The 21,602-nt window shown below is 44.2% G+C and overlaps 1 protein-coding gene across 5 annotated transcripts in view; it reads right to left on the minus strand.

Moving 5' to 3' along the window:
* GBF1 (golgi brefeldin A resistant guanine nucleotide exchange factor 1) overlaps positions 1 to 21,602 on the minus strand; it is a 332,969-nt gene that overhangs the window by 280,628 nt on the left and 30,739 nt on the right. The gene's annotated exons all lie outside the window — the stretch shown is intronic.

The following is a 21,602-nucleotide window of genomic DNA, read 5'->3' on the forward strand; positions in this document are numbered from 1 at the left end:
AATATTTGAAAATTGCATTCAGTTGATCCCACCATATCTATTGCAGAGCCCTGGTGTGTACTCAGTCAAATAAATCCCTCTGAATAATACAGCTGGGACTAGATTTTAGTCTAAAAAGGATTACAATTCTACAGCTCTGGAGGCCTTCTCCATTATTTTTTTCTTTTACTTCCAGATAACTAAATCACCTTAAAGAGAAACGGATTTAACCATTTAGAGAGCACCAAGACCACTTTATAGCAAACCTAGACTTCGACAACCTTCTCCTTCAGTAGGAGGTAAGTTGGTTGTGAATGAAGTTCAGCTGCTCTTTCTCCTGGGTCCCCTTTAGCATTCATTTCACAACACTGTATACCATGGGTGTCCAACCTTTTGGCTTCTCTGGGCCACATTGAGTGTAGAGAAATTTTCTCGGGCCGCATTATATACTATAGTTAGGGTATATAAGTAATAAAAACGCCCCCCGCACTAACTTAAAGCCCCGTACACACGCAAAGATTATCGGCCGACCCATCGTCCGACTGTTGTCCAGAGTGTTTTTTTGTTGGTTGGAATGTGCCTAGACTGCACACAAATTCTCGCCCAACAAAAATCTACTTCAGAAGTGATGTCATGTGTTGGTTTGATTTCTTTGGGTTCTTTCTTCTCTGAGCATGCCCAGTCTTGCTCATCAGATTTTTCCCTGTCGAAATCTGTACTGACTGCACGAAAATCGGCCGTTTTTTGACAGCCAACAAAAATTTTATAGTCTGCACACCAGATTTTTTCGGCCGAAAAGTCGGAGTCGGTTGTCGGAAGCATCATACTAACAAGCCAAAAATCGGCAGATCCGACGGCCGAATTCCCTGCCAATTTTCGACGCGTGTGTACGGGGCTTAACACAACTAGAGGATGATCAAATGAAATGGAATCGGTATACAGAGGTTTACTTCTTCCGAGAGATATTAAAGGAACAATCTAACCACCATGACCACTTCAGTGATTTGAAGTGGTCATGGTGGTAAAATCAGAAACACTGCACATGCTCGACTCCCCCCACCCCCCCTCCCCCCTCCCCCCTCCCCTCCGAGGCAGCCTCTGCCTACTGTTAGTTGGAAGCTGCTGTGGCCGTGCCCCCAACTTCCTTCCTCCCCAGCAAAAAAAAAAAAAAAATTGTCAGGGGGCAGTGGGCCGCATTGCCTGCGGTTCCGCGCCACATGCTGCCCCTGGGCCGCAGGTTGGACATGCCTGCTGTATACAAAGCATACTAACACATTATGCAATTCCCTTACAGGGGACTTTTTTTTTCCCTTTTTAACTGCCACGGTTTACTACCACTTTAAGTACAGATCCACTTACACAAGTGCCTCTTAAGCATAGTACATACAGGCCGAATGTCGAGCGGCATCAGCCGGTTCAATAGAAACCAGCTGGAATTCGGCCCATGTGTACTGCAGCCAGTCTGACAGAAGCCGGCTGAAGGGGGAATGACCAAAAAAAGCCTGCCGATCAGCTCCCGGTCAGCACTCTCAGCCAATGGCCGTCCCCAGCAGGGAAGATCACTGTACTAATATCAGGTCATTTGTTATCTTATTTACATATACAAACTTTTTCTAGTAAAATCGACCTTTACGCAAGACTTCACACACACGCATATCAGTCCCTGCCTTCAAGGAGCTTACAATCTAGTCCCTAACCTTCTCCTCTCAGCAAATCTGTAGTTCAGAAGGCAGGCTCTGTGAAATGTGACACCGCAGTCTGTAAATGTGTGTGGAAGGTCGCAAATTTCAAAATTGTTCATATTATTAGGAATAGGCTAGGAAACTGAAATACAATGTAGAAATGAGTATGTATGATTTTCTTTTTACCATAGACGCGCTTTAGAATGTAAGGCAAAACTTTTGTTTTTAAAGATTTGGACAGAGTTTGGAGGGATTAGAACACCTGTCAGTGCCATTATTAAGGCTATTCACCCTCTCCATTTGTCCAGTTTACCATTAAGTGAATGTAAAAGAAAAGCCCAAATTTTGGGTTAACACCAGAATGGTAAGAGGGAAAACTTTCCAATGATGCCACTAGTTCGAGGCCCTGGAATTTCTCACTTTTTAGAGTCTTCCTTTCACTTCTTGTTTTGGCTATGGGACAGGAAGGAAGGTGAAATCTCCCCTAGGGGGACACACATGGCACGGTTTGAGTGCAGTAATTTACATGTATACGCAAGTCTATAAGTGCATATACCGTAGCATAAATTTAAATAATGGCAGCTAGAAGAGGATGAAAAGCCTTAAAACCTTTAAAATTTGTAAATGATTTGCACTAACCAGCATGAACTAGTTAGTGCATTTGATATACAAACGTAAAGTTTTTAAACTGTATCAAAATATAGACCCTTTATTATACTATAGCTGATCCATATCTCAATTTTTTTCTGTTTAAAAAATCATGCAAAAAGTTGCTACACTAAAATTAAAAGCGGTTTTAAAGGCTCAAGGTTTTTTACCTTAATGCATTCTATGAACTTAGGAACAAAACCTGTGTACAGAGCACGCCCCCCCCCCCCCCAATCCCCCAATACGCACCTGAGCTCCATCTCTATTCAGCAATGAGTGTATGAGAACAGTTTATCCCAGGTCTCTCATTCCCCATTGGCTGAGACAGCAGCGGTAGCTATTGGCTCCTGCCACTGACAAATCACAGCCAGTGAGCCAAAGAGGAGAGATGTTTTAGCTTTAATGTGGCTTTAAAGTGTAAATGGGGATATCTCCTTAGACTGCGGTCATGGGAACAGGCCATTTCCCATCTAGTCTTGTTCTAGTGACAAACTAATTCTGGGATTCCCCCCTCACTTTCAATCACAGTAACACTGGTAAAACGGGACAGAGTGACTCTCCATAATAGGGACAGAGACTGCAATGATTCCTTCCTTTGAACAATTTACAATCTCAACCATCACTGGGCTCTTGCAAGATTTGCTCATCTCCCATCTCTGCCCATGATGAAATTCCAGCTGCAAAAGGCTACTCCACATATGTTCCCATCAATTATCTTTGTAAGACAGAAGAATTTCAACAAAGAGCAGCTTCTACTGAACACTTCTTCTGCAACCCGAGGTGAATTAGGCATTGAGGCAGTGTAGGTTGGTATTACAGCAAAACAAGTCCATCTGATTATTTAACAAATGAACTACTAATCACAGTTAATCGCACAATATAAAGAGATATTCATCATATTGGATGAATAAATATCAGATTTACAGACAACACACTATATGGGCAATATAAAAAAGACAAACCAAAATCAGGCAGGAGAGTGTCTTTTGACTGCTTTGTTGAAAAACATTTTGTAGCTCCAATATAAGTGTTGAGCAATGTGAAGTACCAGCACTGATCTCTCTTTTATGCTGTTCTGTCTGGAGCTCCTTTCTGCATGTTGGGATCCTGCCTGTTGCAATCCACGTAAGCACCTTGGGATGAAAGGCTTTGAAGTGGAAGTGCGCCAGGTGCCCTCTGAAGCATACTGGCAGTTATAATTTTCTAACACAAAGCATGGGTGGTGGAGTCTCCACTGGCGGCTATTGTTTACAGGCAGCCAAGTCACCCCACGTGTGACTGAATACAGTGGGGTTGCTAAACAGTGACTACAATAGGTGGAAGTATTTTTCTCTTCTTTTTTTCCCCCCAGACGTTACTGTAAGTTATACCAGAAAATCCAGTGTCCTTCCTATGCATTGAACTAGTCTTAAATCAAGGTTATCAGCCTTCACAAATATCCTCAGTGAACTACAGGACCCTGCCGTCTATTTTATGAAGAGGAAGAGATGAGGTAGCCACAATACTGTATTCTATGCTGATAACATTAAAAACTCAGCATGGTTGTCACTCTAGGACATTAAAATGTGTTACTGGCAGAATCATCTGGTGAAATAAAAAGGAAAAATGTGAAAAGGGAGAAACTAATGCAGCCACTAAATCAGGGGTGTCAAACTCCCTTTCATCACAGGCCACATCAGCAGCATGGTTGCCCTTTAAAGGGCCGATTATATCTGGGGTGCGCTATGTACAGAGACCAGGGTTCAGGAGTGCAGAATGTACAAAGCGCAGGGTTCAGGAGTGTGCAACCCCAACTCCACGAGAATCACACGACAAGGCCTTGTGTTTGACATATGTACACTTCATCGAAGGGCAATACTGTATATCAAATGTTGATCTTATGCTATATTATATATATATATATATATAAATAAAAATAAATAATTAGTGTTGCAGTTTTGGCACTAGGGTCTATTTAATGCATGTTTACAGGCGGGTGGTGTGTTGTATTGTTGCAAAGCATCACATAATTTTACATTTGTTCCACTTTTTTTTTTTTTTTTTTTTTTAACGTTATTAAAAAGTGTCAGCCTGTGTTTGCGCCAGCAATTTTAAACCACTATAAACCTTTTAGCAGCCAACAAAAAGGTAATACGTTCACCCGGGAAGACACCAGAAATCAGGATAACCTTGTACCATTGACATTGGAGCTTAAAGCGTTTATTACCCCCCAAAAGATTAAAAGAAGATCCTGTTCCCTTAAAGCATGTTATACAGCACAGTGCTTGTGTTGTGTTACTTGGCGAACTGTATCACCTAAAAAGCCTGGCTGATCCTGCCAGTCTCTACCCTCCCCTCTGTAAACTGACCACAGTTTAACATGGCTGCTGAGCCCCGACACAGTGGTCAGTTTACGTGCCTCTGTCATCCTCAGATCCCTATGCTCCTCTCCGCTTCTCTCTCCCCCCCCTCCCCTCCCTGCCTGTCTGCTCCTGTGTCAAAGCCCACCCCCTTCCCTCCTGCTGCTTTTAAAAACTTTTATTCTCCTCTACCATCCTGTGTACCCTGATTTCAAGTGCTCCTGTCTGTGTGTTCTATAAAAAATGCCGCCTTCACCGTATTTCAGAGCGGCTCCCGGCGATCACGTGACGGGCCGGCTCTCTCCTCCTCTCACCCCGACTGACGTCAGCAAGGGAATCTCAGCCCCGTCCCCTGTATCTGTCAGAGGGAAAGAGGAGAGAGTCGGGTGGTCACGTGATTGCCGGGAGACGCTCTGAAATACGGTAAATGCGGCATTTTTTTTAAAATAAAAAACAGACAGGAGCACTTAAAATCCGGGTACACAGAGGATTATATAAATTGTAGAAGTGGGTTAACAACCACTTTAAGGTTTTCAATCGAACAAGCCCTGAAATCTAAAATTTACAACACATGTGCCTAGAGATTCAAAACATGGGCATCCCAAATGTGACTTAGGCTTCTTTCACACGGTCCGTCTCCGCAGGCGGATCCGTGTTGCTCAGCGGGGATCGATCCGCGATCCCCGCTGAGCCGGGCGGATGACAGCTCCGTCTCCGCTTGCAGAGCGGAGAGGGAGGTGTCTCAGCACCCGCTGCCCTCTATGGGGGATCGGAGGAAAGCGGACCGCTTGTCCGCTCTCATCAGATCCGCTCCGCACCGATTACTGAATGGATGGAAAAATAGGGTTTCCATCCGTCCAGATTTCAGCACAGGATCGGATGCGGATGGCAGCGGGTGTCAGCGGAGGTGACCTCCGCTGACACCCGCTGCCCCATAGAGTTGCATGGAGGATCCGATCAGATCCGCCTAAAAAAACTGACAGGCGGATCTGATCGGACCGCCCGTGTGAAAGAGCCCTTAATGCATTACACAATTTTACAAGCATCAAGCGTTTTTTTTGCCCAAAACACTGCTGCCAGGAGGGAGTAAAAGCTTTTAGGAGAGGTTTGCAAAAAAAAAAAAAAAAAAAAAAAAAAAAAAGGTAGGTAGGTACAAGCACCTTTTATGCCTCATGCAAACTGGGAGTCAAAAATGCCCCTTTCAAAAGCGTTTGACTTTTCCACCTCTAAACACCTCTCTACATTAGCCTATATGTCCTTGCACACATTGGTGTTTACAGGCATTTGGAGGCAGGAAAAAAAAAAAAAACACCAGCGCTGCCTGCAGTGTCTAAGCGCACTTAGCGCTCATGGGTTTATTCATTCTAATGGGCAGAATAAATATTCTAGCCAAAGGAATGAACACCCAAAGGCGTGCCGCGTTCAAATACATTTGCAAAATGCAGCTTTAGGCACATTTTTAATGCTTTTACCTCCCATGGAGCAAAGGCGTCCAGGGGAGAAAAATAAATAGCCCTATGTGCATGGGGTCTTGGTGTTGGATGTTTAGGGGACATATTAGCTTGTAACCGTTGGTGCTATGCCAGGTTTGCTTTACTGTCTAAACCAATGTTTAATGTATAAACCAGCTACAAGCGGGGAAATATTACAAATGTAAAAATTCTCCATAAAATAGTCTCATTTATGCTATTCCACAAATATTGCTAAATTCCAAGAACCAGGCTGAGAAGGGCAACTAACACAGAATGTGTTGCTTGTACACAAAGAGCTCATCCACTGTCTAATCACTGTGCGCTTGACACAGTGCTCTGCTTTTGAGACCCCTAAGCTAATATTGATCACTGAGAATGCTGTATCAATACAAGCTAATGAAAGACTACAAGGTAAATATCACGTTTATGAACCAGCTGAATTCTACAGTACTGCCTTAGCCTTACGCAAGAAGCAAATCTGTAATTGACACAAGCAACAAATGGTATAATGTTGCAGAGCTTATTTTGCTGCAATAAAAATCTCAAGCTGAAAAGCTGTGGTTCAGGGAAAAAAAATTTATATTATTTATATATATATATATATATATATATATATATATATATATATATATATATTTTTTTTTTTTTTTTTATATACACACACAATACAGTATCGCACAAAATGAGTACACCTCTCACATTTTTGTAAATATTTTATTACATCTTTTCATGTGACAACACTGAAGAAATTACGCTTTGCTACAATGTAAAGTAGTGAGTGTACAGCTTGTATAACAGCGTAACTTTGCTGTCCCCTCAAAATAACTCAACACAGCCATTAATGTCAAAGCCTCTGGCAAAAAATTGAGTATACCCCTTAGAGAAAATGCCCAAATTAGGCATAATTAGCCATTTTCCTTTCCCGGTGTCATGTGAGTCAGTGTTACAAGGCCTCAGGTGTGAATGGGGAGCAGGGTGTTAAATTTGGTGTTATCGCTCTCACACTCGCATACTGGTCACTGGAAGTTTAACATGGCACCTCATGGAAAAAGAACTATCTGAAAAAAAGGATTGTTGCTCTACATAAAGATGGCCTAGGCTATAAGAAGATTTTCTAGACCCTGAAACTGAGCTGCAGCATGGTGGCCAAGACCATACAGTGGTTTAACAGGACAGGTTCCATTCAGAACAGGCCTCGCCATGGTCGACCAAAGAAGTCGAGGGCACGTGCTCACTGTCATATCTAGGGATTGTCTTTGGGAAATAGATGTAGGAGTGTTGCCAGCATTTCTGCAGAGGGTGAAAGGGGTCAGTCCTCCCAGAAGGAAGCCTCTTCTAAAGATGATGCACAAGAAGTCTTCAGCAAACTGTTTGCGGGCTAAGTAGACTAAGGACATGAATTACCGGAACCATGTCCTGTGGTCTGATGAGACCAAGATAAACTTATTTGGTTCAGGTGTCAAGCGTATGTGGCGGCAACCAGGTGAGGAGTACAAAGACAAGTGTGTCTTGCCTACAGTCAAGCATGGTGGTGGGAGTGTCATGGTCTGGGGCTGCATAAGTGCTGCCGGCACTGGGGAGCTACAGTTCATTGAGGGAACCATGAATGCCAACATGTACTGTGACAAATTGAAGCAGAGCATGATCCCCTCCCTTCAGAGACTGGGCCACAGGGCAGTATTCCAACATAACGACCCCAAACACACCTCCAAGATGACCACTACCTTGCTAAAGAAGCGGAGGGTAAAGGTGATGGGCTGGCCAAGCATGTCTTCTGACCTAAACCCTAATGAGCATCTGGAAGGCATCCTCAAATGGAAGATGGAGGAGCGCAAGGTCTCTTAACATCCACCAGCTCTGTTATGTCATCATGGAGGAGTGGAAGAGGACTCCAGTGGCAACCTGTGAAGCTCTGGTGAACTCCATGCCCAAGAGTGTTAAGGCAGTGCTGGAAAATAATGGCGGCCACACAAAATATTGATACTTTGTGCCCAATTCAGACACTTTTACTTAGGGGTGTACTCACTTTTGTTGCCAGCAGTTTAGACATTAATGGCTGTGTGTTGAGTTATTTTGAGGGGACAGCAACTTTACACTGTGAAAGTTGTTCACGCACTACTTTACATTGTAGCAAAGTGTCATCACATGAAAATAATAAAATATGTACTCACTTTTGTGAGATAGTGTGTGTGTGTGTGTTATAATATATATACACTAATATATATCACACATACATACACACACACACCTAAGCAAACCAAACCAGCCAAGACAGAAGGCATATGTGCTTAAAAAGAAACTTTATACAATAAATAAATCAGCAAACTCCTAAGCATTAGGGCCCCATTCACGCTACCCTGCAGCCCAATACACTGCTGCGCACACACAGCTGTGCAGCAGGGGGTGGTGTAATGCACGTTTTATAGCATCATACAGCTCCATTTTTTTTTTTGACAGAACTCTATATAAAAAGTGTATGAGATGAAACTTGCTTCAGGTCACTGCACAGCAGCATGGTGTGCCATTTGGGGGGGACTCAGCTAATTGTGCATAGTGTGAATAGGGCTTAAACCCTATATACACACACAGGCCAAATATGGGCCGAAATAAGCCGGCACAATAGAAACCGGCCGACTTTCGGCCCAGGTGTACAGCTGTCTGTCTGACAGAAGCTGATCTCACACATCCAACGAGTAGGTTTGAAAACCAGCAGCTGATAGGCATCCAATTAGCACTCGCAGTCAATGGTTGTGAGCAGTGTTCTGGTGGGTGTGCAGTGCTCGTTCAAACACAATAGAACAGCGGAAGAGATTGCTGTACTAATATTGCTTAGTTAGTACGTCCACCTCTCTGGTTGTTTTGTTTTTTTTTTCTTATTCAACTTGCTGGGTTGAAGGAAATTAAAGCGTCTAGTGTGTACCAGGCTTTAGGGAAAGCCTAAAAAAAAAAAAAAAACACACACACACACACACACACACACACACACACACACAACCTACTGTACCCAATTCAGAAAAAAATAAAAATTAAAAAAAAACTTCTGCATGGAAGCACTAGGGTCATTGGTTCCAAACCCAAACACGAACTACCTACTTGGAGATTTTGCATGTTCTCCCTGTTCAACTGCAGCCAGATGCTTTGGATTTTCCCCACAATTCAGTTTTAAAATTCTGTGCTCAACAACCTTCTTCTCGTGTCCAGTGTGAGCAGATACGTTTGCGTAGAGGCCCACAAACAGGCTGATCAGGAACTTCAAAACTGGCCTTCAGATTCAGGACCATTCTGATAAGAATACCATCAATTCTGAAGATACAGTTAGCCAGGCAGCCAGGTGTAGATTATGAATTCCAGAATTACCATCATACCAGGGGTAGGCTATGTACTCAGTTATTTAAAAAAATATTTTCTCCAAGATTTCTTTATTACATAAAAAAGGATAAAATCTTCTGTCCAGAACTTACAAAAGACTGAGGCAAGTCCTTTCTCTAAGCATTTTAAATGACCAGAAAGCAGGAAACAGATGGCTTATATCAACAACCATTCTGAGGCAAGTTTCTATAAGCAAAAAAGCTTCAGATAAGTGGAAGGATGATTTATAGAAAATTTTAAAATAATGGAGAAATTATCAAGCAATCCTTACAAAGCTATATAATGTGAGCCTTACCATTCCAAAAAGGTAGAGCCGGATGCTCTTATTCCAACACACTCTACACATACAAGAGGTTGATTAATTACTCGAAATGTAATGGGCAAGTGTTATTCATGTATAGTTTTATGTCAAAGCAAAGCAAGTTCAATATGAAGTGTGATTAACACAACATGCAGAGTAAAAGATGACAAAAACAAAAACACTGGGAAGAGGATTGACATAGAAGTTAACATCTGGCAGTGGGTACTGTCAAAATCACAATCTATTACACTGAACATAGTTTACATTATAATATTTCTTCCCTGTTCCCACACACAGAACGTAAAAGGAAGTCATGGAGTGTTGTATAAAAAGGATGGGTGTTTAAACTTAACAGCAATAAAGAGTACACAGTGACTAACGTGTCCACAGCACTGTTGTGTGGCTGGCATCACAAATGTGAGATCGGAGGTACAAATGGGGCATGTCTGCCAAGTATCAAGGCCAGAATCATAGACAACTCTATAGGACTGTACTAAACTAAAGTAAATATATGACAACTATTTTACACAGCATACAGGGTCAGTGCACTCCAAAATTCACCTCTCAACAGACTCCAGTGTTGGAACCTCCACTCTCGAGTTCCCATCTTTCCAATGGTGACACAGCCAGAAAAACATTTGTTCATTCTCTGCATTTGAATTTAACATTTTTTTATGCCGATTGAAAAAGTAGTATACATTTCATGGCAGACTATGAAACAATAGTGGCAACATCGCAAAATATAAATAAAATGTAAAAAAAAAAAAAGAAAATTAAAAAAAAAAGGTTGAAGGTATTTTGGCCAACAAAAGTCGAAACATTAACATTTAGAGCCGGTTCACACTGAGGCGACACATCTCCTTACTACTTCGGGGGCGACTTGTGCATTACCATGCACCACGACTTCGGAGCGACTTGCAGGGACTTCACATAATGGAAGTGTATGCAAGTCGCTCCGAAGTAGTACAGGACCCTTTTTCTAAGTCGGAGCGACTTGTGTCGCGCCTATTAGAACAGGTCCTATAGCGGTCAATGGACCGCGACTTGTCAGGCTGACAAGTCGCCTGACAAGTCGCGCTAGTGTGAACCGACTCTTAAAGAGGATCTCCTACCAAATATATAAATAAAATAACATCCACTTCTGATTAAATAAAAATCATTCAATGTGTTTATAAAGCTTCATAACCTTGCTGTAATCTTCTGCACATGAACACTCAGACTGGAAAAAGATGAGGCAGTATACTAATCCAATCAGTTTTGTAAAGTATAAAAAGGCAAAACTTTTTTTTAGTTTTGGATAGAGTGGAGAGGGATTAGAATGCTTGTCAGTTCCTAATGCTGTCTGTGCCCCCGTTAAAGGAGATTTTCCCTGTTTGCCATTACCATTGAAGTGAAAAGAAAAAAGAAAAATCCCAAATTTTGGGTTGTCCCAAGAAAAGTAAGAGGGGGAAATCTTCCAATAGGGAACCTGTGATCCGGGGGCCCAATAGGATTTCCCTTAATTTGTAGGGATTTCTTCTCATTTCCTGCTTGGCTTTGAAAACAGAAAGTGGAGGAAAAAATTTCCAAAAATGGGACGTATAGAAAAAAAAAAAAAAATTCTGACAGGGGTTATTACCCTACTTGCTTTATACAAAAAAAGAAAAAAAGGAAAAAAAAATAAATAAATAAAAAAAAAGTAGTGCCTAAAATTCTACTTCCCATTCTGCATCCCATGTCGCTTTAAAGATTCTTTGAAAAAGATCTATTGAAAAAGTAACTTTTGCAGAGCCAGGTAGTGTCAGCAGGGCCACCCACAGCATATCAGGCATAATTTGAACACTATATTGCCAACTTAATACTTAGGGTCCTTTCACACGGCACGGTCAGTTTTTTCATCCGCTCAGGCACTTTTTTTTTTTTTTAAACAGACACGGATGACACTTTGGAGTGTCCGTTCCATATGCCCGTTTATCATCCCATCAGTTTGCTGATGATAAACGGAGATAATGTATGTTTATGGGATTGCGGATGTCAGCGGATGACACCGCTGACATCCGTATTTGCGTCCGTTCCGTTTTTTTTAAAAAAAATAGGGTTCTCTTCTGTTCCAAAAAAAAAAAAAAATGAACTGATCAGAAAGGACGCAAATCGGATGTCAGCGGATGGTCATCCGCTGACATCCGCAATCCCATTGACATGCATTATGTCTGGTTTTCATCAGCAAACGGATAAACGGATGGGATGAAAAACGGACATACGGACCTGACCGTCCGTGTGAAAAGACCCCAAAAAAATGGATTTTTGTAAGAACTTACCGTAAAATCCTTTTCTCTTAAGCTCATTGACAGACGTAGTCTTCTTGATTCTCAAGAGCTGGGTTATGTTGTCTCCGCAGGAGTAGGACTAGGCAGAATGACAAAACGTTCTGGCTCCACCCTAGGGGGCAGTCCCTGAGGGTATATCCTCCCTCTCTCTGCTACAGGGAATCAGTTCTGTTTAAAGCAGTACAGAGAATTTAACCCAACCCAACTCAATGATAGAGGGGCGGGTACTACGTCTGTCAATGAGCTTAAGAGAAAAGGATTTTACGGTAAGTTCTTACAAAAATCCATTTTTCTCTATCGCTCATTGACAGACGTAGTCTTCTTGATTCTCAAGAGCTGGGACATCCAGAAGCAGTGCCACAAATGAGGGGTGGGATTGACAAAATCAAATCCAATCTAGTAGGCCCAACCGGTGCCAAACTAGAAGTTCTAAAGGCTCATTATAAACAAAGAATGAGACTAAAAGAAAAAATTTTCCAACGGAAAAAAACCCTCGAGGTAGACCACTGGTCTCCTCAAATTGCGGCCTGCAAAACCTTGCGGCCAAATGAGGCATCAGACGATGCCATTACATCAATTTTATAATGTTTAGAGAAGGTATGCACCGACGACCAGGTAGCCGCCTTGCACACCTGGACCACTGACGCCTGATGGCGAAAGGCCCATGACGCACTAAGTGCCCGAGTGGAGTGCGCCTTTACAGGGAACGGGGGCTCCCGACCCTTAATAGAATAAGCCTGTACCACCGTCTGTCTGATCCATCTGGAAATGGTCGCGGCAGATGCAGGCAACCCCTTTTTGGGTCCATCTGGGATCACAAAAAGTGAATCCGTCTTGCGAAACGAGTCTGTCGTTTTCAAGTATACCCTGATCGCCCGGACCACATCCAAGGAGTGCAAAGCAAATTCCCGAGGATGACTGGGCTTAGGACACAGGGAAGGTAATACAATTTCTTCATTCAGATGAAATTCTGAAACTACTTTTGGTAGGAAGGATGGATTCGGACGAAGAACCACCTTATCTCTATGAACCACCAGATATGGTGAACGACAAGATAATGCGGCCAGTTCTGACACCCTGCGTGCAGAAGTAATAGCCACCAAGAAGGCCACCTTCTGGGACAACGTGGGTAGAGGAATCTCCCTAATATCTTCAAAGGGAGGTTTCTGAAGAACCGACAACACTAAATTAAGATCCCAGGGGGGTAACGGCGCGTGCACTGGCGGAGCCAGATGTCGCACCCCCTGGATGAAATTCCGCACCAAGGAATGAGTAGCCAAAGGCTTCTGAAAGAAGATGGCTAATGCTGAGACCTGACCCTTGATAGTACTCAAGGCCAGTTTCTGCTCAACCCCTTGTTGCAGAAAAGCCAATATTCGACTAATCGAATAAGACCGAGGACGGAACCCCAAAGGTTCACACCATGCAATGTAGGACTTCCATGTGCGATGATAAATCTTTCTGGAAGTCGCTTTCCTTGCTTCAACTAGAGTAGGAATAACTGAAGCTGACAAACCTTTGTCCTTCAGCACCTGGGTCTCAATAGCCAGGCCGTTAAAGCCAGCGATCGTAAAGCAGGATGGAAGATCGGTCCCTGAGACAGTAGATCCTCTCTGAGAGGAAGTCTCCACGGGACGTCCGCCACCAGTCTGACCATGTCGGCGTACCAAGCTCGACGAGGCCAGTCCGGAGCTACCAGGATTACTGGGATTCCTTCCTCCTCTACCCTGCGAAGAAGTCTTGGCAGTAACGCGAGAGGAGGGAAGGCATATATTAGCTGGTATTGCCCCCACGGGGCGATCAGTGCGTCTGCGGTTTCTGCTAGAGGATCGCGGGAGCGAGCCACGAATCTCTGAACTTTCCTGTTGAATCGTGATGCCAACAGATCCACATCCGGGGTGCCCCACCGTAGGCACAATTGGTGGAAAACGTCTGGATGGAGGGACCATTCCCCCTGATCCAGGGTCTGACGGCTGAGATAATCTGCCTGCCAATTCTCCACCCCCGGAATGAACACCGCAGAGATTGCTGGAACAAATCGTTCCGCCCAGCGAAGAATGCAAGCCACTTCCTTGGCCGCTCGGACACTCTTGGTGCCCCCCTGGTGATTGACATAAGCCACGGCCGTGGCATTGTCCGACTGGATCCGAACCGGGCTGCCCTGGAGCTGCTCGGTCCAGTGAATCAGACAAAGTCTGATCGCTCTCAGTTCCAATACATTTATCGGTAATCTGGATTCTTCCGGGGACCAAAGTCCCTGGGCAGATAATTGACCGAGAATTCCTCCCCATCCGGATAGACTGGCATCCGTGGTCACTATCGTCCAATATATTGGCAGAAATGACTTTCCCTGGCTGAGCATTGGAGACCGAAGCCACCAAACCAGAGACTCTCTGGTCTGTTTGCTCAATCGTATCTGATTGTCCAGGGATTCCGGATTCCGATTCCATCTGAGGAGAATCTCTTGCTGAAGAATTCGGGTATGGGACTGGGCAAATGGGACTGCTTCGAAGGAAGCCACCATCAACCCCAGAACCCTCATGCAAGTCCGAAGGGAAGACCAGTTGTTGGACAGTAACAACTGGACTGCTGATTGAATCTTTCGAAGTTTCCCTACCGGAAGAAACACTCTTGTCCTGACTGTGTCTAGAATTAGACCCAGATATTCGAGCCTCTGGGTGGGAACCAGAAAAGACTCTTGCTGGTTCACCAGCCACCCGAATTCCTGTAAAGAAATCATAGTAATTTCTATGTTTTGTAGCAAGGTCTGAGGAGACTCTGCATGAAGCAGAAGATCGTCTAGGTAACCTAGAATCGATATACCTCTTTGGCGCAGAAGTGCCAACATTGGGGCCAACACTTTTGTGAAGACCCGCGGAGCCGTGGCGAGACCGAAAGGTAACGCCACAAACTGATAGTGGTTCTCCTCTACGGAAAAGCGTAGAAAACGCTGATGTCCTGCGAAAATGGGAATGTGAAGATAGGCGTCCTTGATGTCTATGGACGCTAGGACATCCCCTGGATGCAGGAAGGCTGCTACCGTGCGAATGGACTCCATTCTGAATCTTCTTATGTTGACGAAAGAATTGAGTGCTCTTAAGTCCAGAATTGGACGTACTTTGCCCTCTTTCCTGGGTATTGTAAACAGGTTTGAATAAAACCCCTGAAACCGTTCTGTCCAAGGAACGTGGACTACCACTCCTTGTTGTAGTAGATCTGTGACTGCTCTCCGCAGATCTTCTAGACGATCCGGAGATAGTCGGATATTGGAAGGGAAGAATCGCGCCGGTGGGAGAGATCGAAACTCGATCTTGTACCCTGACTTTATGACTTCGCAAACCCATTTGTCCGGGATTCTGGAAAGCCATGGATCCGGGAACCGGCGAAGACGTCCCCCCACCCCAGTTATGGGTGGGGGCGCACCTTCAGGCTTTGGATGGTTTATCTTCAGGTCTGGAAGGGGCGGGCTTTTGCTTGCCCGACCAACGACCCCTGACGCCTCCTGTAGGAACCTTGGAGGACTTAGTTTTTTCACCCGCTGGACGAAAAAACCTCTTGTGAGCAGAAAAAGAAGGCCCTCGTCTTTGACGAGTTCCTCTACCTTTAAAATTTTGCGGTAAAAAGGTGCTTTTTCCACCGGTGAGATCCTTAATGATCTCATCTAAGTTGGCTCCAAATAGACGTTCTCCTGAAAAGGGGATATTAGCCAATGCTTTTTTGGAACCTTGGTCGGCTATCCAACCTTTTAGCCACAGTGTACGCCTGAGAACCACTGCTGAGACTGATGCTCGCGCCATTAATGGAGTGGCGTCTAACGGCGCATCACATACAAACTGTAACCCCTGTATCATTTGTTCCAACAAATCTGATACCGCCTGAGGGACTTCTTCTAAGTCCCGGCGTAACCACTTGGTCCATTCAGTTACAGCCTGCGAAACCAGACCAATAGCAATTATTGGCCTGAAAGCTGATCCAATCAAGGAAAACATGGTGCGAGACATAGCTTCTATCTTGCGATCCACTGGATCTTTAAAAGACGGAGCGTCTTCCAAAGGAATAACCGTGGCTTTATTCAATCTAGCAATTGGTGAATCCACCACAGGTGGTTCTGTCCATTTCTTAATAAGGGTTTCCTCAAACGGATAACGCCTGTCAATGCGTTTGGAAATATTAAAAGTGCGTTTTGGCAGACGCCATTCTTCATCGATTGGATTGCCAAAACATTTGGGCAAAGGAAAAACCTTTGCCACCTTGATGCGCTTTTTAGTCCCAAAAGGGATCTCAGTTTCAGCTATTTCTGATGGAATACCCTGTAACCTTAAAGTCTCTTGAACAGATACAATGAGTGCGTTTACCAACGCTTCCTCTCGGGCTATGGCTGATGCCGAAACATCCTCCTCACTGTCTGAAGAGACAGGACCCGAGACACCAATACCAGATGAAGTACCTGCAACTGCAGAAATAGGCTCAGAGTCTGAATCCGAGGTTTCAGATAATAAGGGGTTAGGCGGGGGTCGCTTTCTTGCGCCCTGTCCCTGACAAGCCACTTCCACCCGGGACACAAAAGTTTCCATAATGGCTGACAAAGATTCAATTGTCAATGGGGTGCTGGAGGATCCCGCAGACCCCTCGAGGGGATCCGGAGGAGATACATGAGTGGCAGGGTCCATGTTAATACAGGACACTTTTGCCAGCAATAAACAAAAAAAACTCTTTTTTTTTTTTTTTTTTTTGTGTGTCTCCCCCTAGCGCAATAGCGCCCCTCAGAGTACCTGCTTCTCGATCCCAAAGAGAGAGAGAGGGACCCCCAAGGCTCACCAACCGATGCAGTGCAGTTTCCAACAAACTGCAGCCAGCGTCTGTCTTACACAGACTGGAAGGAGCTGTTTGCTTTTTTCCCGGGCAGAAGGCGTGGCTCCGCCCCCTGTGTACGCCTTCCGGCGTTCCCAGCCCTCCACGAGGAAGCTGGCTCACAAAACATGGCCGCCCCCATAGAAGAGACATAAGACTCCAAAAACATGGCGGCCGGCGTGACCTGAGGACATACATGCATTCGGTCTACGGCAAAATGGCGGCGGACCGCCGATATCGTCTTCCCAGCACATCCACCTGCACTCTGCTGAGAGGTGACATATGGATCTACAGGGATACACTGCACATAAGGTAGGATTATACCTCCTATGTTTGCTGCAATGTTACAGTCTGCTGGGTAGAGTGTTAGCTCTTGAACCAAGTCCACTTCCCACAAACACATGCTGTATTACAAGGGGGACTTGTAAATGTCAGATATCTACTGACCATATATGGAGGGGCCCATAATATATACTGCCTCATACATGAGGAAAAAAGGGAACGTTTTACTCACCATACCGAACCGACAGGCACCCTCTCTTCATAATACCCTCTCCACCGAGGTGGGGGTTTGTGGACGCCTCTCTGGTCCTGGCGTCCAAGCGAGCTTTTAACTCGCAAAGTCAGTCCCTTTACTGGGACTCCGTCGCGGCCGACTCAGCGCACTGGTCTGCACGCGCTTTTAGGCAGAGACCGGGGTGACCACTGGATCTCACATCCAGCCCGTCGCCCGGCCCCGCATACTTACTTGAATATGTCGCGGCCGACCAAGCGCAATGCCTGGTCTGCACGCGCTCGTAGGCCGGCTGGGGTGACCACAAGTGTCGCCCAGTCCGGCATCTTTGCTTGAAGATCTCACAGGAAAAAAACACTGGAGAAAACTACCTAAAAAATGTCTTTTTCTTAAAGAAAAAAAGTCTTGCCAGGACCAAAAGATCCCAGCAAGGAACTTAGGTCCTTACTCCTGACTAGACAGAAAAAAACTGATTCCCTGTAGCAGAGAGAGGGAGGATATACCCTCAGGGACTGCCCCCTAGGGTGGAGCCAGAACGTTTTGTCATTCTGCCTAGTCCTACTCCTGCGGAGACAACATAACCCAGCTCTTGAGAATCAAGAAGACTACGTCTGTCAATGAGCGATAGAGAAAAGGTGTTTATTTTTTTTTTCTTCTTTAATTAACAGAGATCCTGGGCTTATGTTGTTTGCCACGAGTTTAACAGCTCATTCTACTGCTGTACATTGCAGCTCATTAATGTGCATTGCATAAAGGCAGACCCTTTGACTGGGCTGCAAAACACACCAGGATGCACCAATGCACTTCTGTCACCAAGGTGCGATGGGATGCCATTTAGAGTGAATGTCAACACATCGCATCAACAAATTTTCTGTGTGCTGCACATAGTGTGAATGTGCCCTAAAAGAGACCTAGCCACAACTGGACCTATGCAACAATCTTATTAAAATTGTATGTTAACCTAAATTATCAAAGTTGGAGATTTCCTTTGTCCCCTCACAATACATAAAATACTTCCTTTTATTAGGACAAGAACTCAAAACACAAAGCAAATACCTGGTTATCCTGCCAGTCCCTTTCAGATAATTTCTGATCATACTAAGCACAGAAGCATATTCTTGATGCCCCCCCCCCCCCCTGCACACCTTGGGTGACCGCTCCGTGTCCACGTGGAGCAAAGGAGCTCCCGGGATCTGGGACATCAGGGGAAGGTACTAATGGTCATTAGCAGTCTCTGCTCTCCCTCCATGTAGCCCTCTGGGGAGCAGTCACAATATCAAGTCTAAATGACAATAATAAAAAAAAAAAGTTAATACACGTCTAACATGCTTTTTTTTTATTTTTTTCGGCAGTATCTTGTGGCCTTCTCCATCTGAAAGCTTTGTAGCAATTCATGTGGTAATGTTGGCTTATACACATTTCAACTCCATTCAAGAGGTGGACATGCTGGATTTGACCAATTCTGAACCAAAAAAAGGCATACTTGATTGCAATTTTCATCCACATATGAACAAAGTGAGCAATTGTAACTTTGACCACATACTTAAAAAAAAAAAAAAAAAAAAACACACAACAACACACCACAGTCTTCAGAGTAGATGCACTAATCTTTTTTTTTTTTTTCCTGCCATGTATTATAATACATACAGTACATGCATGTCATTCCACCATTATTATTTTAAAATAAAATATCTAAATGGTCTCCTTGTCATCCACGGTAGGGTATAGGAATACCACGTTTTCATACAGGCACCCAGCTAATGGATCATTACATGTTTTTTAAACCCTAAATACATTTGAAAATTCAGCTACTCCTTATACCCGTTCATATGATCCATTTCAAATAGCTGAAGATCTGTTTCTGCTCCCAGCAGCTACAGTCAGAAAACAGCTGTCTCATACAGTGCTGAAAGGCAGCTATGTCGTTTACCATAACACAGTTTGCCACGATACAGGAATTCTGAAAGCCAAGACGTCACCCTCTCACCAGCAGAATGATTTAAAAGGACTGGGAGAGTGACCGGCGCAATTTATAGAGGAAGCCAGGAAGAACATGTTGGATCAAACAGGACAAGATGCTATAGATTACACCAAATCACTATAACATTTTCATTCTCTATATATTATAACTTTTACAGTACTACAATTTCTATTATGCCCCTTTTACATGGGCGCCTCTGCTTGACAGACTCCGCTTGCTCAGCGGGAGTTCGCTCAGCTGATCACAGGTCCATCTCCGCTCACTGTGCAGAGCGGAGAAGGACACAGTCCCGCTCTCCCCTACTGGGAAAATACGAACAGATCCACCAGACGGATGGAAAATAGGACCACCATCTGTCTGGTTTTGGCAGATCGGATAAGAGCAGCGGGTGTCAGCAGACATGTCGCCTATGGCATCCCCCGCTCCATAGGCATAAATGGAGGGTCCGATCAGATCCACCTGAAAAACTGACAGGAGGACATGATCAGACAGCCCATGTGAAAAGGGCCTTAATTATATAGTTGAAGTAATTCCCCCAAAAAAAAAAAAAAAAAAGTACAACAATTTAGCAAACTGCAAGAGATATTTTAATGAAAGATCAGCGGTTTCCAATTCCCTTTTTGAAAATACTATTTGCTTGAATGACCCAAAACAAAGTATGCACATGATTAAACTTCCAACCTGCATACTTCTAAGTTAGTGACAAACTATAAAAGCATAAGGATGAACATGACCGCCAGGTACCTGCAACTGATCTTTCAACCCCAATACTGACTACCATGCCTTGTTCTGCAGTGTCTCTGTGTAGGGGCGGCCATCTTGGTAGAGGCAGGGATTTCGCCTTCTCACGTCAGAACCTTCAGCAAGAAAACACTGTAGGGACATCACCAAATCTTACTCCACATCACCTGAGAATACCAGTCAGAGGCACAGTGCCTTAGATCTCACAGTACAGATATAGTACTAAGAGGCTGTAGACACACGAGTGCCTAGGCACCTTCATATACCAAGAGGTACATTGCGATTTTCAGAAAGAATGTCATGCAAAAGGTGCATTTGTCAAGATACTGCTTAGGCACAACTGCAGTGACTTGACATCCCTGATGCTGGAGATGTGATTGTTATGCATTTAATCTTCTCATGTTTGAGAGTACATTTTTGGGTTACGTTGAAGGTTATGCACTAGGCGTTTGCGCCCTCCTTTTCGTTGTAGTGATTTGGCATTTCTCCACTTAAGAACAGCATCACTAGAAACAATACCAAATATCAGAGCGAGCGCTGAAGTTTGATCTATTATCAACATTTTTAGCCTAGTCTAAGATTACAAAAAAATGAATATGGTTAGATAAATATCAGTGAGTACTGTTTAAAGCTTCGCGAATTATGCTTTGGGACATTTGTACATCAATGTTTTCCTGCATGAAACGCCCATTAAATATAGGTCAGAAAATTCCCACTTTCCTCAATGGTGCAATGTGGATGACAGCTCTGAGACTGCATTTAAACACAAATTTGAACGTCACGGTGTCTGAATGTAAAAGCAGCTGCTCGGCCGTTATCCCAGCGAGCAGGAGGGGATACCCCCGGATGCCCCCCCCCCCCTCCTGCCACCTTCCGTCACTCTGTCCGGGTCTCCCATCCCACCCGGAGATCCGAGCATCCAACCCGCACGTCCGCCGGCTGGTTAGAGTCCCAACAGCTTTGATCGGGTCTCCGATCAAGTAACCCGTAAGAAACTTCACAACCTCACTTCCGGTTTATCAGCTCCGATTTAAATAAAATAAAAAAAAAAAAACTGACAGTATTTAAAAATGCAGATTTTGGCGTTTTGAATACTTTGAAGTACAGTGAAGTAAATCCCTACATAAAGAGTACCCGTAACTGCCTATTACTGTCAGAAGGATGAGAGTTCTTGCATTCTTCTTCCTGCTCAATAAGCCTTTTGATAGTTTGGGGAGCAACAAAGGACTGCTGGTCGACCACCACTAGTCCCACTCCCCGTTTGAGGGCTGGACATGTAAACAAAGACCCGCTACTGTAAACAAATCATGGCTGAGATGACCCCTTGTCCTAGATGAGGGCGTCCTCTGGTCATGCAGTTCCTCTTCGAAGGATGAATTTCTGATTAGGAATAATATTCACAGCCCAATATTATGTTAT

Source organism: Pelophylax lessonae, assembly GCF_965119305.1.
Source record: "Pelophylax lessonae genome assembly, chromosome: 9".
In the NCBI taxonomy this organism is placed as follows: Eukaryota; Metazoa; Chordata; class Amphibia; order Anura; family Ranidae; genus Pelophylax; species Pelophylax lessonae.